Below are 20,863 nucleotides of genomic sequence, written 5' to 3'. Positions count from 1 at the left end.
CAACACAGTACAACAATTTATGTACAGGATTTAACTGCAGCTATAGAACTACTAAAGTGCATATTATTGACTCAATTTTGCTCAAAAAGCAGAGATAATCTATCCCTCTCTATTGTAATTAAGCTTAAAATGATCACATTGGGACATCAGTATATTCACTGTCTGATAGAGCAAATTAAAGACTCTGCACACAAAGCAGCATAATCTAGAAGATCTATCAAGGTGGAAATAATATGTGATAACATAAAGGAGAATATAACATACTATAGGTGGTTAAGGCACCTATAATAAAAGACAGATTAACAAGGGAAAGGCATATACATTTATTTAATAAAATTTTATGTGGCACAAGAGTCTTCATAAGTGAAGATCCAAAGAAATGGGGACCCTTGTGTGTTTTTATCCTAAGTTTGATGAAGTGGATTGGAGGACAAGACACACCAACCTAATGGCAATACGCTGGGAGAAGCGGGATTCAGCAAGTTGTTTGTTCAGATCCTACTCTGCGTCACTGTCTGTAGAGAAAAGGACACTTTCATTTCTTCCTGGGATGTGAAGGGTACCTCTGGAATGAAAGTTTTATGAGCTACTTTAGAGGAAGGATGAAGAAGAACTCATTTATGATCTGCTTCAGGGGAGGACTGTGGAAGGTCAAAGTGTCTTTGCTGCTTCTACTGTTTCCTCCAATGCCATACTTTGGGTAGCCTGTCCTGAGCTTCATTCATAGAACGTGAACAGTGATTGCCTGAGAGGAGAGGGGGGACTTGTTTTGGAAGATGTATAAGGAAGCTTTCCTTGGGGTGATTGAAGAGTTTTGTATCTTACAAGTACCTTGCCAAACACAGCAAGCCTTGCAATTAGCATCTATGTGTCTCACTATAAATAAACTATATCTCAAGGGAAAAGATAGTATTCAAAACATTTATCAGAAACATTGAACACTTAAAAAAGATTTGCTAAAATGTTGAATACAGCAGAAGAGAAATTTCTTTCTTTGTTATAACATCTTTGTCTCCAATGAGCAACAAAAATAAAGGAATAAATGAGTTAAGAAGTAAGAAAAATGTTTTTTTCTTTTTGAGTCTACATGATCAAAGTAGAAGGAATACAGTAAAAATATGGAAGTTCAAAGAGCCCAGAAGTGTGGTGAAGAACTATTAAATATTAACTGTTAAAATTACTTATTGGTGCTTATTATATTCCAAAAGCAGAATTAAATAAGATATTAGGATTCTGTAATACAGGATACATATACACATATGCATTATAGTACAAGTTGGAAGGTTATACATACCACAAGATTTGTTTAGACAAAGAGCATGGCAATTTCATAACAAGAAAATATTTTAGAAGGGTTTATCTCAGAATCTAGACCCTTAAAAAGGTGAAACAGACTTACAAAAGAAATTAGATCTACTGAGTTCCATGACCACTGTGCCTGGCACTTGTAGCACAATGACATCCTTGATGGAGTAAACATATGCATATGACCATATTTATAACAAATTATGTGGGAAGTTACAGTAGTCTGAGGTGATTAGTAGCACCAATATTCAATAGACTAATTATTTCAATATTTTCTGAAAGTACTGATAAATTATTTATGAATAAATATATTTCATTATATAACTTCAAAATACTGATATTTAATTATTATTTTGGATGAGCACCTGAAAATGGTTTGGATTTTGTAAGCAGTAGAGCAGACAGGAGGTTGCATGTGTAATTTTTAAAGAGTACAACTGAAAGAATCACTCATTACTTTTATTCATATTTTGTTGGCTAGAACTAGTAACCTCTGCACATCTGGTTAAAAGGAGAACTCGACATAAATCCCAACTAGTTTGCCAGAGCTATGGAAAGAGAGTGTATAGAATACTGGAAAGCAGCTTGCAGTCTATTACCTAAATATCCAGTATATATATCCCCACTCACCTGCCTTTTTACACCCACATACACCTAATATTAACAACTCCCATTCAGAAAATGAAAGAATAGGAAGAAATGGAAGAATAGACAATTTGATCACTGCAATTTTTCAAGGTTATGATCAAATTCTACTGACAAGAATTTCAAATATTCTCTGATTTGCCAGTGAAGTAATTTCCTTGATTAAACCCCAGGTATGTTATCTAGAAGGAATTCCTTTATCCATTATCACTTATGGTTCTTATTGTCTTTATCTTGAAGATTCTTTGTCCATTACTCCTATGGGGACCATAAGAACTGTTTCCCCTATGACCAACTTGATTTGCACTCATTATTTTGGTGCAATATCAATATTCAATGAATGAATTCTTTATTCTAATGTATCCATTTCACTTGCAAGACACTCGATTACCCTATAATCAATTTAAGAGAGAATTAGAAAATATTCCCCCTTGAGAGATGAAAACATTTTGTGGTCTATACTCTGTAAAGCAGGTTAGGAAGCTAGGGTGTAGCTTTAAAGGTCAAACACACACTGGCTTCCACAGATCAATGTAAGTCCCTCAAAAATGTACGCATTGTGTTTGATCTAGTTGCTTACAGTGAGCTCCATGGACAAATAACCATAACCAAAGATTTAATATAGGCAGTGTTCCTATGCTTGCAGCCTATCTTCTTTTATTTACTGGTTTCTTTGCTCCGCATGTTTTGTTCTTCTGCAACTTAAGAGTCTACTTGAAACTCTCTGAAAATATCCTTTTAGGTAGAAAAGCACCTTTAATTTGACCTTTGAAAGCAGAATGGGCCTTAAGTAACTGACAAGTTTTAATGTGGACACTTGAAGAGGCTAGAGTACTTCTTATTGTTCAGGCTGCTTCTCCGAAATCATTTCTTATAACTAGCCTGAGTGTGGGCTGGGGATTTTGCTCAGCGGTTCCGGCACCCGCCACGCAAGTGCAAGGTCCTGAGTTCGATCCCTGGTACCAAAACCAAACAAACAAATAACTAGCCTGAGTGCATCTCATCACAGAACTTGGCTAAAGAAAATGCCAATACACATCAGTGTTCTGTACTTTTTCAATGTTCTGAATTTTCCCAAACAACTCTCAGAGGTTACATGTTCTTTTAGCGATTGATCTGCCTGTTTAAGGACTGAAAGTGACATTTCACTTTCACAATGCTTTTTTTTTCATAACATAATTAGGATTACTAATGTGCCAGACTACAATATCTGTTCCTGTCACCTAATCCCAACTTTCATCCAGAACTTAATTTAAAAATAAAAATTGAGGGAGAGTCCACTTCTGGTAACCAAGTTATGTTTTATTCAAGATTAATAGGCTCTAAAGTGAGAGGAGCAGGAACTCCAATTCCAACACCTTAAAAAAGATGCAAATTTATGTCTCATTAAATACCGAGTGGGAGGTGGCTCACTCTTTTCCAGGCAGCACTACTGTTTTCAGAATGTCCCTTCTGTATCTAAATTCAGAGACTCTACTCAACCTTTGCCAACAGGTTAACCAGAAAGAGCAGGAGATGTCAGAATACTGCATACTCTGTCCCCTGAAGGATGAAAGCCAAAAGTACCAAATACAGTTTGTTTAAATTCCATTGTTGGTTCTAACCCCAAGGGAGCCCAAGTAAAGCAGTCTTCAATTGAGTTGGCGTGTGACCAGTTGAAGCTCTATTATGGAAAGAGGTGAAGAACAGACATTGGCTGGCAACTCAGTATGACACACTACTGTGTTTCTCAGAAACAAATCTAAATATTTAAAGCAGGAAAGATGGATTGAACCTAGAGAATAAAATACTTTTCAATAATAATGACAGGAAGAGCCAGAGATATGAGCTCCTAGCTGGAATAAAGTACAGCAAAACTGACAAAGCCAGGGACACGGTGACCACTGGAATACTGATTGCCAACATTCCACTTTAGAAGCAATCCCAGGATTAGAAAGCTGGGAATTAGCTATCACCACTGCTTTTGCCACGGCTGCCTTACAACATCAAGGGGAGTGACATACAGACACTGAAATCTTGCTTTAAAAACCAAGAAACTAAGATTGGACTTGAAGTGGGGGGAAAAAATCAACAACAACAACAGAAGAAGCCAAAAAACAATACAAACTCTTCTTGTTTCTACCCGTCAAAATTTGTGCAAAAACACCTTACAGTAGTGGACCCTTATTCTCATACTGACTCAGCTGCAATTTGCACATGGAAAGTGATTTTCTTGGCTTTTCAGAATTTGCACTGAGGCTTGTAGCCTAGGCACAGGGCTGGGATGGGGGTCATGGTGTCTCCACTGCTGCTCCTTGGCAGAGCATACGGTATTAACATATTATTTCATTCTGACTGAGTAAGGAAAACCAACAAATGATTGCCTCATCTCTTTTTATTGTGCACATTTTTGGTGCACAACAGTATATTTTGATATATGTATTCATTGTGGAATAGTTAAATCAAACTAATGAACATGTACATTATTCCACATACTATTTTTGAGATAAGATCAGTCAAAATATACTCTCTCAGGAGTTTTCAAGTCTAAATTATAGTTATTAACCTTAGTCAGCATATTGTACAATATATTGCTTAATTTGTTCCTCCTGTCTACTTGAAATTTTGAATGCTTTAACCAAGATCACCCTAACCTCCCCAATCCCAGCCTCTGCTAACTACAGTTTTCCTTTCTGCCTTTATCATTTGAACAATATTTTTAGTCTTTTAGGTCTAGCTTATTTCACTTAATGTAACATACTCTATCACCATTCATTTTACCATGTATGACAGGCTTTCCCTCTTTTACAAAGTTGAATAGTATTCCATCCTGTATATGTACTCAAATTTATGCTTTAATGAACCTTTCATGTGTGTTTATCTTTCAGTAATTAACCTTTTAAAATAAAATGATTGGGTTAATTTCATAAGAAATTATCCACTAGTAATTTATAACTATTAGTTCAGATATGTCAACTTCACTGGATTAAGAAATACCTAGCAGATCAGTAAAGCACATTGTTGGATGTGTGTCTGTGTGTGTCACGGAAGTGTGACCTTGGTTATTTTATGTGGTCCCTCACCAGTTCCTCCCTCTCTGGTACTGTTCCCCTGCCCTGCCCCTTGGCTGATCTGAACTAAGCAGCTTACACCACAGTTTTATGCCATTTTGTACCTACTTTGCAGCCAGCAGCCATGTACTGAATCCCCAAACTGTGAGCCAAACCAAACCTTCCTTTAAATTGGGTGTCAGTTATTATGTCTCAGGGGTGGGAAAGCTGACCAATATGCTATACTAGATCTAAATAAATGGTACTTTGACAGTCTAAAAGGTCTATTTTTATAAAGACTTCATATTGTATTTATTTTTCCATCATTTCAAGCTACAGTGAATGAAAGGAAAAGCAGTTTATTTTAATATAGCAGCAATGCAACTAACACTTTCCAAATAGCTTGACCAAGATATTTTCCTTTCTTTTTCACTCTCATATTTTGAAATAGCAATATACAACCAGCTGCATCATGTCTGCAACTGTCTTGATTTGTTTTTCTACATGATACTAAGCAGTTAAAATCACTCTGCTATGCCATAAAGCTGGGAGTGGGAAGTAGTATTTGTAAGCTTCAAGAAGAAAGGGAACTTACCTATCTTATTCAAAATACTATATCCAGTCCTAGATGACCACTAAACTCCAGGTAGATACTCTTTGAAATTTTTTTTTATTATTGAGGTTCTTCTTTAAAAAAGAAAAAATGAGTAACATTAGGAAGAGAATGAGGGAGAAAATGCTAAGCATAAATGAAACATATATGTAAACAGTCTCAAGGTGTGGATCACTATTTTTCATATTAAATTTCAAAGAAAATTGCCAAACTCTTATCTCTCCACCAAGGTCAGTGTTGAAGAATCTTTGCCAGTTGTACAGCAAGAGTAGAGGGTGATTAGCAAGGAGACTGATAGAATTCATTTGGAATATTTGCTCTGAAGAAGACATTTTGAACAAAGAAATTTAATTCATTATAGACTGTGGAAAATAACCATATTTGAAAAAATATTAAAAGGCTACTTGTACTTGAACATTAATTTATTAATGCAAAGAGCAGGAACATTCTAGGAAGCTATCCACCAAGATAATTAAAATTCTTGTCTCTAACACTTTCTAACTTTGTCTGTGGCAATAAAATACATAGACAAGATAACCTAAAGTAATACTAACAACAGCACAACACAGAGAAGCGAATGATTTGGCAGTGTAAAGGATGCCTTTTCATTTTGTTGACATGTTTGGATTCTGTTTGTTTCTTTGTTACTGTTGTTAGTTTTGGTAATAGCAATGTTGAAGGTTGTTCATTTTATCTTAAATGATTTACCTAAAAACTAAGTAGATGCAACCAGCTGAAAGAGAAGACATTTCTTCTTGTTTAAATTTAGGTATAGGACATAACAATGATAAAGTGTAGAAATAGTATAATTGCCCACTTGACTTTATTTTTAATTAAAAGTTCTACTAAAATGGGCAAGCAAATCAATGATGCTGAAGGTCATATTTTCAAAGGAAACATTGTGACGTACATTTTGGTACACTTTCTTGATAATGAATAATTGCTATCACATTGTTCTAACCCTAATCTTTCAGTTTTACCAAGATTAGATTGCTTCTTTTCACTTAATCCAACTTTCTTAGGTACTCCTCCAAATTGTACATATGACTATCTTAATATATGATAAGGAATTTGGAAGAACAAAAATTTCCAGCTTTTCAAGAGACTATATTTTTTAAATAGTGGCTCATTTTAGGCACTAATCCAAAGACATTTTAAGTGTTTAGCATACACATAATGAGGAAAAATCACTACAAGCAAAATTATTTTAAAGCCCTTTACTTTCCCAGACTTCTGAGATTAAGAACTGAAATCCAAATTATTATTTAAAATGTATGGGTGCTATCATTTTCCTGTGTGGCACCACTTTTCATTTTCTAGGTTGAGTTTCTAGTCTGAAATAACTTCTCATGCTACTATAGTCTGGTTTGGAAATGCTCCCCGAGACCCATGTGTTCAAGGATTGGTCCCTGGTTCGTGGCCCTACCGGGAGATGCCAGAACCTTTAGGAGATGAGGCCCAGTGGAAGGAAGTTAGGTGTTCAGGGGCGTGACCGGAAAAAGATAGAAGAAGCCTGGCTGTTTTTCTCCGTCTTTGAGTCCCAGCCACCATGCAGGGAGGAGCTCTGCTTTACTGTATGCTCTATGATATTCTGCCTGAAGCAGCAAGGCAAACTGACCATGAACTGAAATGAAACCTTTCTCCTTAGGAGTTAATTTATCTCACGCATTTTGTCACAGTAACTAATACACCTTCATAACTCAGGAGATGGGCTACACAAAAGGATGCATAATTTTTAATATGAACATTTTAAAATTGCTTAATAAGCAGCAGTGAAAGTGAAAGTAATTATGAATTTTCTAGTTTCTACATTCTACCCATGAAATCAGTCTTAGGGGGAAAAAAAAGCTATTATGAAACTTGAAGGCAAAAATAGAAAAAGAACAAGAAGAAACTATGATATTTTCATAATGAAAATGACCCAATTAATTTCCCTTAATAAGTCAAACTTGCTTCTGCTTGAATGTAGTTTATTCAGATCCAATTATACAATTTCTTGTGTTGCTTCAAAGTTTCTACACATCGCTCAACAGCCGAAAACCAAATCAAAGGTAAACTAACCACATCTGCTTCGTGCTAATCTTGTAAATGTCTTTCTTGTTTTCTTTCCCTTTTTTTTCCAATTTCTTTTGAAATTTACTAAGGGTTGTGAGGCTGAGAAAAGAACTTTTGACCTTTTCCTTTAAAAACTCAATTTATGAAATTAATTAAATAAAAGAAATACCTTGACATTCCAAACTCCTGAGCCCACCTCTGCTTTTGGGAAGGGAGAACACTGCCCCTCCATCCTCAACCACCCTGCTTTCCAATGCAGTTTGAGAAGAAATATGCCCACTTGCCACAGTTTTTTCAAAAGTATATTTTTGTTTGTAGATTGATGCTCAGTATCTTTTGGCATGAATTACGCTCAACAGGAAGAAACTAATTTATCTTAAATCTTATATTCACTATGCCAATGCAAACCCTCCCCCCCATACAACCCTCCAGTGTTTGATGAAAAATAGATTCCTAAGCATTCCAAACCTGCTAAACAGGAATAATAGTTTCCAGTGGAAGCACTGTGTTTCCTTGAAGTAGAAGTGTTTTAGCTTGTTCGAGCATATTTGTCTCTTGGAGAGAAGTGACATCATATGTCATTTCAGGAAGATGCATGCTTCACGTAAGAGATTCAAACGAAACACTTCCTGTATTTAACTAAATAGAGATGGGGATAAATCCATTTAAATGTATTACTGAGGTAAAGAAACTCTTTATATTGTGAAACTTAAATGGTGGATGCACTTAAAAGCTGAGTGTGTGCCATGTTTTGAAACACAGCTATCTAGTTGGTACATATCCTCAGTCTACAACCAGAAGATAGATCTGTCCTGAGGAACTGATTATGCATTCTCTCTGCCTTCGTCCTTCTGTCCCTATCTCTCTGATTTCATCCCTCCCCTCCCTCCTCTCTGATGCTGGCTGATCCCATAGATTGTTTGGAAGTCACATTGTTTACATGATCTCCTAATTGTTCTCTTTCATGTCCATCAGAGGTTTGAGTTAATTTCATTCTTACGTGCACATAGATGTTTCTTTGTAGACACTCTTTCCTGCTGTGAAGCTTGTGCCACCAGTCTATACACAGCTTTTCCATAACTCCAAACTGGAATTCTTGTTCAATAGGAACAGAATATGCTTAACATCTGGGCCCAAAACTGCCAACAGTTCCTGCTAGGGAGGAACAGTTGTTCTCATTTCTGTTTCTGTGCTCCATGCTGGGCTTCTGCTCTGTCCTGTCTGCCTACCTCTTCATTAGAAACTCAGTGTAGATCTAGAATGTGATCCAGTTGACCCTTGACTTTCTTATCTGCCAAACAATTATATTTCTGATGCTTGGGATTGAAGAGAGGAAGAAGGTATGCTTCATTCTTTAAAACTAATTCTAACATGCAACTTCTGTAAGTTGGCCTCACAATCGCTAGTCCTAATTAAAATGTAAATATCTATAAATTAACTCTGAAGCAATAAATATATGTCTACATCTCTCTGTCATATACATGTGTGTGTGTTTATGCATTTTTTTAAAATCCAAGCAGCTACTAGGCTTCTTACCAAAACCTAATTTTTAATGTACTATTTTATGTAAAAATGTATATCAGGTGACAGTCTCAGAGAGAGAGGTTAAAGAACACATGCCATTCATGTCATTAATAACACCATTAAAGGCACCAATTTGGACCAAGGTTTTCTTTTTCCAGTGCAAGGGCTCTATCTTTGACATGCTCCTCATCTTCTGTACATGTCCACTTGGCATTTGGGACAGGTGGGAAGCAAGTCTATAAATGGAGCATCAGGAAACAGTACAATTGAGCTGGCAAAAAATGAGACAGTTCCTTCCAGCTGCTATGGAAAAGCATCATATTGAGTAGATGAGTCTTCACTGACTCACTGAATAAACAAGCTCCTATATTCCCATCACGAGTCCCCAGGTAATGATTTCATGACATTTAACAGAGGCACAATCACTTTGGTCACGAAGAAGCCCTCTTCAAGTAAGCAAAAACCTCTATAATTATCTTGGGCTTTAGCAAAAGTGACTGAATAGCTATTTCCTGTCTACAGAAGTACTGCATGTATTTCTAACTAAATTATTACAATTTTTCCAAATTTATGAACTGATGAAACAGTAATACAGATCATCATAGAAAAAATGAATCACTGAAATTTTTAGGCATAATTCCATTTTAACTATCAGCTCTTAACAATAGTTCTTTCATGACACAATTTGTGCACTTTTAAATTATTAATTATGATTTCTTTTTCTGTTGGCTGGAATATTTTAAAGAATTATTTTCAACTGCAGAATGAGGGTGAAATGTATTTTTGAACTTAGACAAAAATGTTTTATTCTTAGAAACTATATCTAAGTTTTTTTCAATTTTATTGTGATTTTTGGTGAGTTAATTATAAATGTTTCTAAAATTTGAGAGCATGTGTTTTAACTACATTGGAGTCAGAGAGAAGAGTCTGTATACTGATTTTGAGTTATATTGAAAGTCAAATACATAGTCAAGTTTTCATAAGCAATAGTTGTCTTTGAAAAAATGTGTAATTTCTATTATTTGATGCATTTTTCTACATATGTTCATCATTATGTCAAACTTGTTTTATTGAATTTTCAAAGTCTCCTATATGGTTAATGAAGTGAGATTTCTATAAAAATCTTCTTAAGAAAATAGACAGTTTGGTGTCTTTTTTGTAGCACCATAACGTGTTGTTGGGCAAATTCTGAAGGAATTATTTTTAAGTACATATCTGAAATATCCACCTGGTGAATTCAATCTTTACCTCTATAAATACTTTCTGAATTTTTGTTGTTGTTTTGTCTGTTTTTGATATAATCATACCAGCTTATTGTTATTACTATTGTTACTAACTGCCTGGGAGAGCTTTCTCTGTCTTCTGAATTTTAAAAGACCTATCCTTTTATTTCTGGGACCTCTGCAGTCAGTTCTACTTAGATTTTTTCTGATACACGTTTTCTTTTCTTTATGTTAGAGAAAATTTATGCTTGTATTTCAGTCGGTTGAAGTCATGACAGGTCCCTGAAATCACCATCAGGATTTGATCATCCTCTCATTTTAATTTTGGACTCTTTGCAACTTGATTGAGTTTCTTTCTTTTTCTCTTACTGCAGATAGAAAGAGATATCTTCTAATAATAGTTACATATAAAACATTATCATGCATTCCTCAGAGATCTAAAGCTACCTATACCTTTACTTCTTCCTCAAAAATGTTAACTTTTAAAATTGGGATATCTGAACCTCAACTTGTATAGTCTGATTGTCGGTTTAATTATGTCTAATGAATTTTGCTCGCCAAGTTAGAAATTATTATTATTGTTGTTTGTACAGCCAATGGTAATTTAGAATTATTTTCATATCTATTGTAATTTTACCCACCCTTCCTTCTGATATCCTCAGACCTTCTCCTGAAATCATTTTCCTTACTTTCCAATTACATTCTTTAAAAATTGCCCTTAATGATGATCTTGTGGAGATGAATTCTCAATTGTGTTAATGAGGATATATTTTTAGTTTGTTCTATCTCCTGAAAGATAGTTTTGCTGATTATTGGCTTATGATCTTTATTTAATTTGCTCCCTGGTCACATAGATTTTCTTCTTTTGTGCATCTTTAATTGCACATCTTTAAATAGGGGTAGTTTATTTTTTTGAGCCAGTTACTTTTTTTGAGGATTGTGTATGGGTGAAATCAGGAAGTTAGTTGTGTGAGCAGGTAGCCTTGATTCAGATATGCTGTCCCTGAACACTTCCTGTTCTATACACCTTTTGAGGAAATCCTCTCTGAGAGAGAAAGACATCTACCTGGCTCATGGTGAAGGACAGAGTGTCATGGTCACTTGGGCCATCACAAGGCATTTGTCTTCACCTGTCTGAGATCAATGTTCCCCCTTCTTTCATCTCTCTCTTTTTTTTTTTTTTTTTTTGCCAGATTAGCCTTTTCTCTAAAGCATGCATGAGACATCTGAACACTTGCTTACTAAACTACCCTTATCTCAATTATTTCCAGAATTATCTTTTGTAGGATCTACATAATGACATTCTCCTTCCAAAGTACTGAAATAACTTTATAAGCATTAGCTTAGTTTGTTGTATGTGTGCATGTATGTACTTCTATATGTTTGAGTGTATGCATAGATGAATGACTATATATTCAGCTTCCAAGGTGAAGAGCCTTCTCCAGAAAAGTTAGTGGACATTTTCCTTTGTCTATACTCTAACTATTTAGGCTCCAGTTTAAATTCTCCCTGGAATATGCCCTGGCTATGTTCTCATAAGCTTATGTTCTCATAAGCTTCCAAGTTTGCAAAATTAAAATGGAATCGTTTCGTATACACTCACCTATCTGATCAGACTACATTAACACACATACACACACAACCTTAGTGGAAATATCATCAGGAGGGTCTTAGCCTTTGTTTCTAACATAGTGATTTTATAAAGGAATATCGAACCTTCATAGATACTACTTGGTAGCTCATTATTTTCACTTATGGAAGTCTTAGAATTGCTGAAGAAGGGAAAAAGCTTCTTTTTCTTTCTTTTTTTTTTTTTTTTTGGTACTGGGGATCTAACTCGGGACCTTGTGCTTGTGAGGCAGGTGCCGGAACTACTGAGCTAAATCCCCGGCAAAGCTTCTTTTTCTAACACATGTGTAATATTATAAATTACTTGCTTACTACCTTTATCATCTTCAAGACATTCGGCACCATAAAAGAAGGACCATGGCTGTATTATTTGCTATCTAGCACAAGGTCTGGCACAGAATGATGTTCAATTAATATTTATCATTTAGTAAGAAGACACAAGTTCTTATTGCCTTACACCATAGAACACACACACACACATATGTGCATGCATACACACATACAAACACACACACACACAAACACATTTTTTTCCTGATCTTTAAGATAGAGAAGAGAATATGATACAGACAACAATTTTGTGTCTTTCATGTGATTTGCTTTTATCTCCCCTTTAACTAGATGTCAACATACTTGACCTTTTTGATAGCAAAACCAGTCCACAGTAGGAAATTGTGCTTTCCTTATTTACATTAATTTTTATTAATTCATATCAATGTCTAATAACTTTGCTGACTAATTATCTTTCTTATTTCAAATTATTTTAAACTTCTACTTAAGATTTATCAGAGTTCTCTATGGCCAATGGTAACAAGTCAATATATATTGGATATACTGTTTCTTAAGATTATAAAATTATGAGTGATGTTTAAAACAAAATCAAGACTTAACTGATATATATATATATATGTTATATCATATATATATGTTGAAAGTGCAGTGCAGTAGTTGGTTTACTAATGTATTGGACAGAAAAATATGATATATTTAATTGCTCAACCTGTACTTTGTTTATACATCACTATGAATCAGAAATTTCTTATAACACTAGTTTTCCAAAAGATTATACCATAAACCTTTAGCATCAGGAGTGTTTCACTGAGTTGGTCTTTTAAAATATAATTTTTATAATAAATTAATCCCAACTCTTCCACTTCTTGACTAGATGGAGTCTGTAAAATGCTTACATTTGATAGATCTCAATTTGCTCTAAAATAAGGATATTAGGGGCTGGGGACTTAGCTCAGTGGTTCTGCCACCTGCCTCGCAAACACAAGGACCTGAGTTCAATCTCTGGTACCAAAAAATAAAATAAATAAGGATATTAATAATACCTACTTATAAAATTGTCAAAAGGATTAAATTTTGTATGACAATTAACTAAATTAAACATATAAAACACTTAGAATCATGCCTGGCATTTTGGGTTCGCACTCAATATACGTTAATAATTATAATTATTAAATAACATTTTGAGTTCTAATACATTTTCTGATGAACAATCTTTCAGAAAGTAATCAGAATTCTGGATGGAAAGGCTGTATCCCTGCCTGGGCTTTCGCTCACTTGGTAACAAGATACAGGATTAGGATTAGGCTCACAATCCAGTGAAGGCTAATCCTAACAGCCTCTGTTTTCATGTAACACCTGTGGTTTATCCAAAACTGCACATGATCCAAGCCAAGTTGGTCAGACTCCTTTGTCCAGTTTCCAACCAACATGATTTGCTCTACATAAGGGCATGTTTCCCAGAATTCTCTGTTTTTCCCATCAATGGAGAAAAAGCTCATTTTGTTTTAGAAAGTAAAGGAGCCAGTATACTTACAGAAGAGCAAAGTGAAGAGAGAGAAAAAGGGCTCAGCTGTGTTGGTGTCTCTAGTTCACATCATATGTCCTTGTGCATTGACATTTACCATTTGTGACCAAGAGTTCTGATGGAAACAAAAGCATTTCAAAAAGTATCCTAAGCAAATTAGTTTTTAAAGCACTACATACTACATACCTTTCTTCATATTTTACTAAGCATACTCTGCATTCACAAAGCATAAACCTCTATGTACTTCTGTCATTTAAAAAGAAAAGCATGCTTACCTTCCTATGACTTAGCATTTCTATATCATATTTGAGCATTTTTCTGATAATTTCTTATGACAATTTTATGTCTCACAGAACACTAACTTGTATTTAACAGTGGTTTAGGAACCATTGATAAAGGTGTTTTTAGGTCTGAAACCTCTATGTATTTATTTTACAAATTTAATCAGTATGTAATGGCATTTAGTAAAGATTTGTCTTTAAGTTAAATGAGTAAGCATGAGTACAGAGTACTAATGTCTAGGATATATAAAGAACTTTTAAAAAACCAGACTCCCAAAATAAAAATCCCAATCAAAAACTGGGCAACTGAAATGAATACACTTATTAGAAGAATTACAAATAGCCAATAATACATAAAAAAGTGTTGCACATTTCCAGCTATTAAAGAACTGCAAATTACACCAACACTGAGATTCCATCAGAAGGAATGGCTGTCATCAAGAAACCAAATAATAACAAATGCTGGGGAGGCTGTGGAGGAAAAAGGAAACCTTCTATTCTGTCAGTAGTAATCTTAACTAGTAAAATAACTAAGAAAAGCAGTACAGAGACCTGTCATATACTAAAAGTAGAAATTCCATTGGACCCAGATATTCCCTGTTAAGAATCTTCCCAAAGTGAGTTAAATACATCATATTACAATTTATAATAGCTAAATCTTGGATGCAGCCTATATATCCATCAACAGATAAATGAATACGAAAATGTGGTATTTATACACAAAATAGTACTACCCTGCAATATGAAAAGATAAATTTGAGTCAGTTTTAGGAAAATGGATACATTTTGAGACAATAATGTTAAATGAAATAAATCAGACACAAAAGAGATTCAATCTATGTGCTAAAGCTATCGCTTTGACTTCAGATTCATATTATAGTTCACCAAAGAAGCAAGTGCACAAATGTACTGAATTATTGTGTTCCCTCTACTTCCATTCTCAGGTAAATATTTACAAAGATAAGGGTAACCTTTTACATGGATGGAAAATTTTACTAAGCTATATTAATGTTTAACAATGATGTTTAAGTAGCTGGAAATAAAGCTGAATATATATATATCCATTTGCATTAAGTTAAAAAATACATAGAATCACTTGAAAAGCAAAATAGATTTTAAAATTGTATGTATTTGAGGGGACAATGGAATAGCTATTACAAACTAATGAGCATCTACTATTTGTCAGACACTGACAAGTTGCTACCGCATGGTACTTTTAGCTCTTATGAAAGATGGTTATTAGTATCTGTATTTTTATTAATAATGAATTTGATATTTTGGATGATAATTACTTTATCCAATGTAGAATTTTGCTTTAGTTTCACAGAATTATGTAGAAACTGGAAAGTAACATTAAATATGGCCCAGGGACTATTATTATTTTCTAAAACAATATTTAAGGGTTTAATTTTTAGATCTAGTAAAACTTAACTATGAAATTTGGCCTACTTTTGCAACTGTTTGTGGTTTTACTGTAACTATAGGCAATTTAAAATGATAGACAACAATCTATAGCTAGTAGTTTATAGTGGAAAATATAAAATGTTTTGTAAATATTCTTTTACAAAATGGTTTTGTTTTCTAGAAATTCTTTTTACTTGCCTGAGGCTGCTTACTCAAAATATACTTTTTCTATTATCTTAAAATGTTTTAAATACTTAAATTAAATTTAAGATATAATTTTAAAGACTATGACTGAATGGATTAATATTTTTTACCCCATTTATCCTTTAAGCAAGAAGAGTGACAGAAATCCCAACTTGTAAAAAATATAGGAGGCATTTTCTTATAGTTAAGATGAATCTATGCAAGATGTTTGCGACTTCTTTAGCTCTCCCTCATTTCCTTCTCCTAAAGGGAAACTGGCTTTCCTCCAAGACTGTTTCTTTGCCATGATCCACTGGAAGCTGCATGTTCTCCCTGCCCCACAAACCATGAAACAAGCAACAATTCACACTCATTTAGACCAATATTGCCATCCAGGACATTCTTGTTTCCAATACAGTATGAAACTCCACTTTCTAGAGTACTGTAGCATTTTGTTCTATTACCATGTCCTTTGCTCTTAATGGCAACCAGAGACCTAGCTTCTCCAAATCCGTCAGAGATGTTTAGTCTTCATTGCCCCTGGTTCAGTATCTTCATTTCACATTTTAACTCCAGCTTTTGGAGAAATTTCAAAACCATCTGTGTTAATCTACCAACTATGACTAAATGCCTAATATAAATAACTTGAAATGGGGAAAGCTTTAGTTTGACTCACAGCTTCAGAGGGTCAGTCCATGATCAGCTGGTGCCATTATGTGTGTAAGATGAGGCAGAGCATCATGGCTGAAGGGCATGGTAGAGCAAAGCTACTCATTTCATAGCAGTGGGGAAGCACACATAGAGAGAAAAAGGCAAAGAGGAAGGGTGAGGAACAAGATGTAATCCCCAAGATCATACCCTCATGATTCACTCCAACTTTTCCTATTTCCATCAAATTTGAGCCCTTATGATATTACTGCTTCTCAGAATCCCATCAACAACCACGCTTTGAACATAATGAGCTTTTGGGGTGACATTTTATTTCACAACCATGACACTCAGGACCATCATGAATGTACTAAATTAAGTAATTTCTTCTTTTAAATAACAACTACTCACGTTTTTCCCTGAGTCCAAGGCAACATGGTAAGAGATTACATTTCCCAGCCTTCCCTGTGGTGATATATTCAAGCCAGCAGGATCTGAATGGAAGCTATATGGGCAACTTTTCCATGATGTACTTAAAGGAAACAGTTTGTCTTTTACTTTTGCCCTCTTATCAGGACCAGAAGTGGGCATAGTAAGGTGACAGTAACATAGTTTTCTTCCTTCTCAGATTATACCGTTCTTTTCCTTTTGGGTCTATCTGTTAAACATTGGTTGTCTTCCACATTGGAATTTTATTTTCAGAATGATTATGTCTCTAAGTTAGTCTGCAAACCTTCTTTAAACAAAGTTCATATGTTCAACTACAAGATATATCTCCTGAATTCAAGGAACTATGTGTACAACTACTTATTTAGCATCTTTACTTAGATTTTGTACAAATCCTCAAGTTCCGTATGCCCAATAAATCCAGTAGCCATTCCTTTTATAATTTATGATCTTAGCAACAACATAAGGCAAATGTACAGCTTAATGTACTATTACAGACTGATAGATCTAAAACCACTCCCCCACTGAAAAATGAACCTTTCTTGCCAACCACAAACCCTCTTGTCTCATCTTACCTCAATGCTCCTCTCTCCCTCCAAGAGTAAATTTTTTTCCAACATCATTTTTGTATTTTCTGTATAGTTTCTTCAACCAGATATATATCCTTAAAGCTTTGTTTTGCCTTCTTCATTTATAGAGCTGGAAGAGGTTGGTGAGTAGGACATTTTTAGGTCTTTTTCAATTAATATAGTTCTTCTATATTTCCTTTTTGTTGAAGAAATCAGATTATTTTTCCTGTTCTGATTTACTTTTACCATATTCCTCTGCCCTCTGTATGTCCTATGCATTAGTAATGGGATCTAAAAGCTTAATCAAATAGATTTAGTTTAGATTTTTTGGCAAGGCTTTTCATGAAAGTTTTTAATTCTTTATCAGAAAGCAAAAAGTTCCTGGCTACCTCAATTTTTGTGATGTTAGCGGCCATCAATGATTGATGTCTAGATTTTATAATTCATTTGTGATTGTAAAATATTGATAATCCAATTTCTTAACTTTTTCTTGCTTTATTTGACATTTATTTCTCTTCCAAAAAGAGAAACTTTACCTCAACTGTTGCTTAGTTATCTAGTGGTCATTTCATATAAAAGTACAAATGTTTATGTACTTTATTAACCCTATATTATATAAAGACAATTAATTGTGTACATATGTAATTATGAATTCAATCTCATGAATTCATCATGATACTCTTAGTTCTAATTCTTTGCTACAGAGAAAGCTACTTCTCAAGGGCACTAAACTTTTTGAGGATAACAATTATAATGTAATCAATATGATTAACAAAACTAATTTTTTTTAAATGTGTATTTTTCTTCGTTTCTCCAGCTGTGGGTTGACTTGTACCTGCATTGTCAATACAGAATAGCCACACTGAATTGTCTTTGATAAATTCCTCAACCATGAGTTATCTAAGAAAATATAAATGCATTTAATGCTCATGGCTATGGTTTGGATATAATTTGCGAGTCCCCTAAGAATTCATATGTTGAAATTTAATCCCCATTCTGAGGGTTTAAGAGAAAAGAAATATAATCTGACTGAGGTGCTGACAACAGAGGCCTTTGGAACTGATTGAGGTTATTTATGAGGTCATTAGAGTGGAGGCTCCATAATTGAATCCTTCTTGCTCTACAAGAAGCAAGGGACACACACACACACACACACACACACACATACACATGCTCCCTGTCTCCTGCCAGGTGATGCCTTGCCCCGCTGCAGGACTCTTTCACAGAGTTCCATCACCAGATGCGGACCCCGGACCTTGAACTTCCAGAGCCACAAGGCAAAATAAATCCTTCTATTTTTTAACCACTTACCTGGTCTGTGTTATTGTCTTATTAGCCCCACATAAAATGGATTAACAATCTCACCAGCAGTCCTTATGCTGTCATTTTAATTGACTGAAGCTTAATTTCTGGTAGCTTATTGATGAAGAGTCCATAAAAACAATAGTCCCTAATTTCTAGCATAGTTATGGCAGTTTGAAGAATTTTAATTTTAGATCTTTACTTAGTTTTCTTGCCTTGAGTATCTTAAATAAATCACTCCATTTTCTTCTGGCATGAAATATTGCTGCCAAAATGATGAAAATATATTTCCCATTGGTTTATAAGGATGCATTGGCCTTTTTCTCTGGTATGATTCAGTGCCTACGACTTAGTTTGGAAGAATATTTTGTGTCTTTATCTTTTTTCCATTTACTTCATCTTCTTTCTTCTATATTCCAAATATTGTTACCTCCTCTTTTCTCTATTTTTATTTTTTCTTCTTATTTTTATGAGTATTACAATATTAATATCCTCTGTCTGAAAATTCAATGACTTTCTCTTCTACTTCTTAATCCTACCTGTAAACTACTTTTTCTTCAATTAAACTGAAACGTATTCTAGGCTTGAAGCCTTACCCAATTTATCTTGTTAAGTTGCAATTTCTTTTCCTAATGCTATTCTTATAGCTTTAATATAAAAGATTTCTCAGAGTACTGAGTAAATTACTGAAAATAATCCTCTAATTCACTCACCCATTATTAAGAGAACACCTGAGGGGAGACATAAATAGGGGAACGGACCTATATTTTGGTAGCAGTAGATCAAACAATGGTCTCAGATGCTTCTAGTCATTTAAAAGTTCTCATTGTCCGGGAATCCTCTGCAAGATAGATCCACCTGAAAATAGGTGAAACATTATTGGTTCTTCCTAAAGTACTATGCGGTTGTATTTATGCAGCCCCAGCAAGTACTGGGTGGGAAGTTAACAATACTTAGGAAACAAAATCATTCTTGAAACCAGGCTTGCATGACATGTACAAAATTATCTCAGAAATATTGTACATTCAGAACAGAAACATATCCAATATATAAGCTGCTGATAAATTCTTAATGAATTTTACTTCTTTTTCTTAGGCAAAATAAGCTTAACAATATACTATAAGAAATTCCCCCAAGCAAAATGAGCACTGTGTCTACAAACACACAACTTGCATATTGTACTGAATTTTAAATTTCTGTCTATATAACTACCTGAAGGCAAAAACTTGTATTATCATTTATCATCTTTATATTCCCAGTGCTTTGCAAGTGTTTGACATAATATACATAAAAATAGCTACTGAATAAATACATGTAAAAATTAGTAAGTAGGTGTGTGATTAAATGAATGCATTTATGGGGCTGGGGATTCAGTTCAGTGGTGCTGCCACCTGCCTCGCAAGTGCAAAGTCTTGAGTTCGATCCCCAGTACCACACGCAAAAAAATGGATTTATTCAAGTCAGTATCTCTCCAACCTGAGAATAAATAATAGCTTCAAGTTGTCCAGTTCCAAGGAACTTTAGGCAGTCTAAGGGGAAGTGTTTATCAGATAAAACTTGATTCTGAAAATGTCCATTATTCCCTTAAAATGACAACTGATAGAGAATGTTGGAAAATTATTTTTTCCAAGAACCTTTTATCTTCACTTAGATAAAAATAATATCAGAGCCTGAAAAAAATGTGAAAATGTTTATCTTAGCACTCAGTTCCAAACTAGGAAAGAAAAAGTGAGGTAATGTATTTTCTTTCTTTTGTTTTTTTCTTTTTGGGTACCAGGGATCGAACTTGGGGCCTTGCTCTTGCAAGGCAGGCAGCGGAAAAGTGAGGTAATATAAATAATTAAATTGTAAAACCTGAGGATGATCAGAGCTGTGGCTGGCTAAACTTTTGAGTGTCTTTGTCTGTGTCAGTTAATCTGCACACTTGGTTCAATAGACGAAGAGACTTAAGAATTTCGGATCAATCTTGGACCTCAGATTCCTCTCAGAAATTAGGTTAGTTGCCGTAGATATAAATTTTCCTTTCATCATACTGAAAATACAGATGGTTCAGCTTGATTGGTCCTTGACACGTCCTGCATCAGCACAACCTTTAAAGCCATGACACTTACATAAACACTAAAACTGGTAAATTTTCTATGCCTAAAATATATCAGAATTAAAGGGCAATATTTTTAAGCCCATAATTTG

General features: G+C 34.5%; 1 protein-coding gene and 1 long non-coding RNA gene across 4 annotated transcripts in view; one reads left to right on the top strand and one right to left on the bottom strand.

Moving 5' to 3' along the window:
• Positions 1-20,863, top strand: part of Pik3c2g (phosphatidylinositol-4-phosphate 3-kinase catalytic subunit type 2 gamma) — a 326,458-nt gene that overhangs the window by 9,189 nt on the left and 296,406 nt on the right. The gene's annotated exons all lie outside the window — the stretch shown is intronic.
• Positions 19,438-20,863, bottom strand: part of LOC147827499 (uncharacterized) — a 51,498-nt gene continuing 50,072 nt past the window's right edge. Inside the window, exon 3 of the long non-coding RNA XR_015452167.1 lies at positions 19,438-19,531. This is a non-coding gene — a long non-coding RNA (uncharacterized LOC147827499). The remainder of the gene's footprint in view (positions 19,532-20,863) is intronic.

This window comes from Heterocephalus glaber, unplaced genomic scaffold, assembly GCF_053883595.1.
Source record: "Heterocephalus glaber isolate CG9 unplaced genomic scaffold, H.glaber_assembly_v1.0 deba00001444, whole genome shotgun sequence".
Classification (NCBI taxonomy): domain Eukaryota; kingdom Metazoa; phylum Chordata; class Mammalia; order Rodentia; family Bathyergidae; genus Heterocephalus; species Heterocephalus glaber.
The sequence above is the reverse complement of the archived record's forward strand: the minus strand, read 5'-3'. Positions and strand labels throughout refer to the sequence as shown.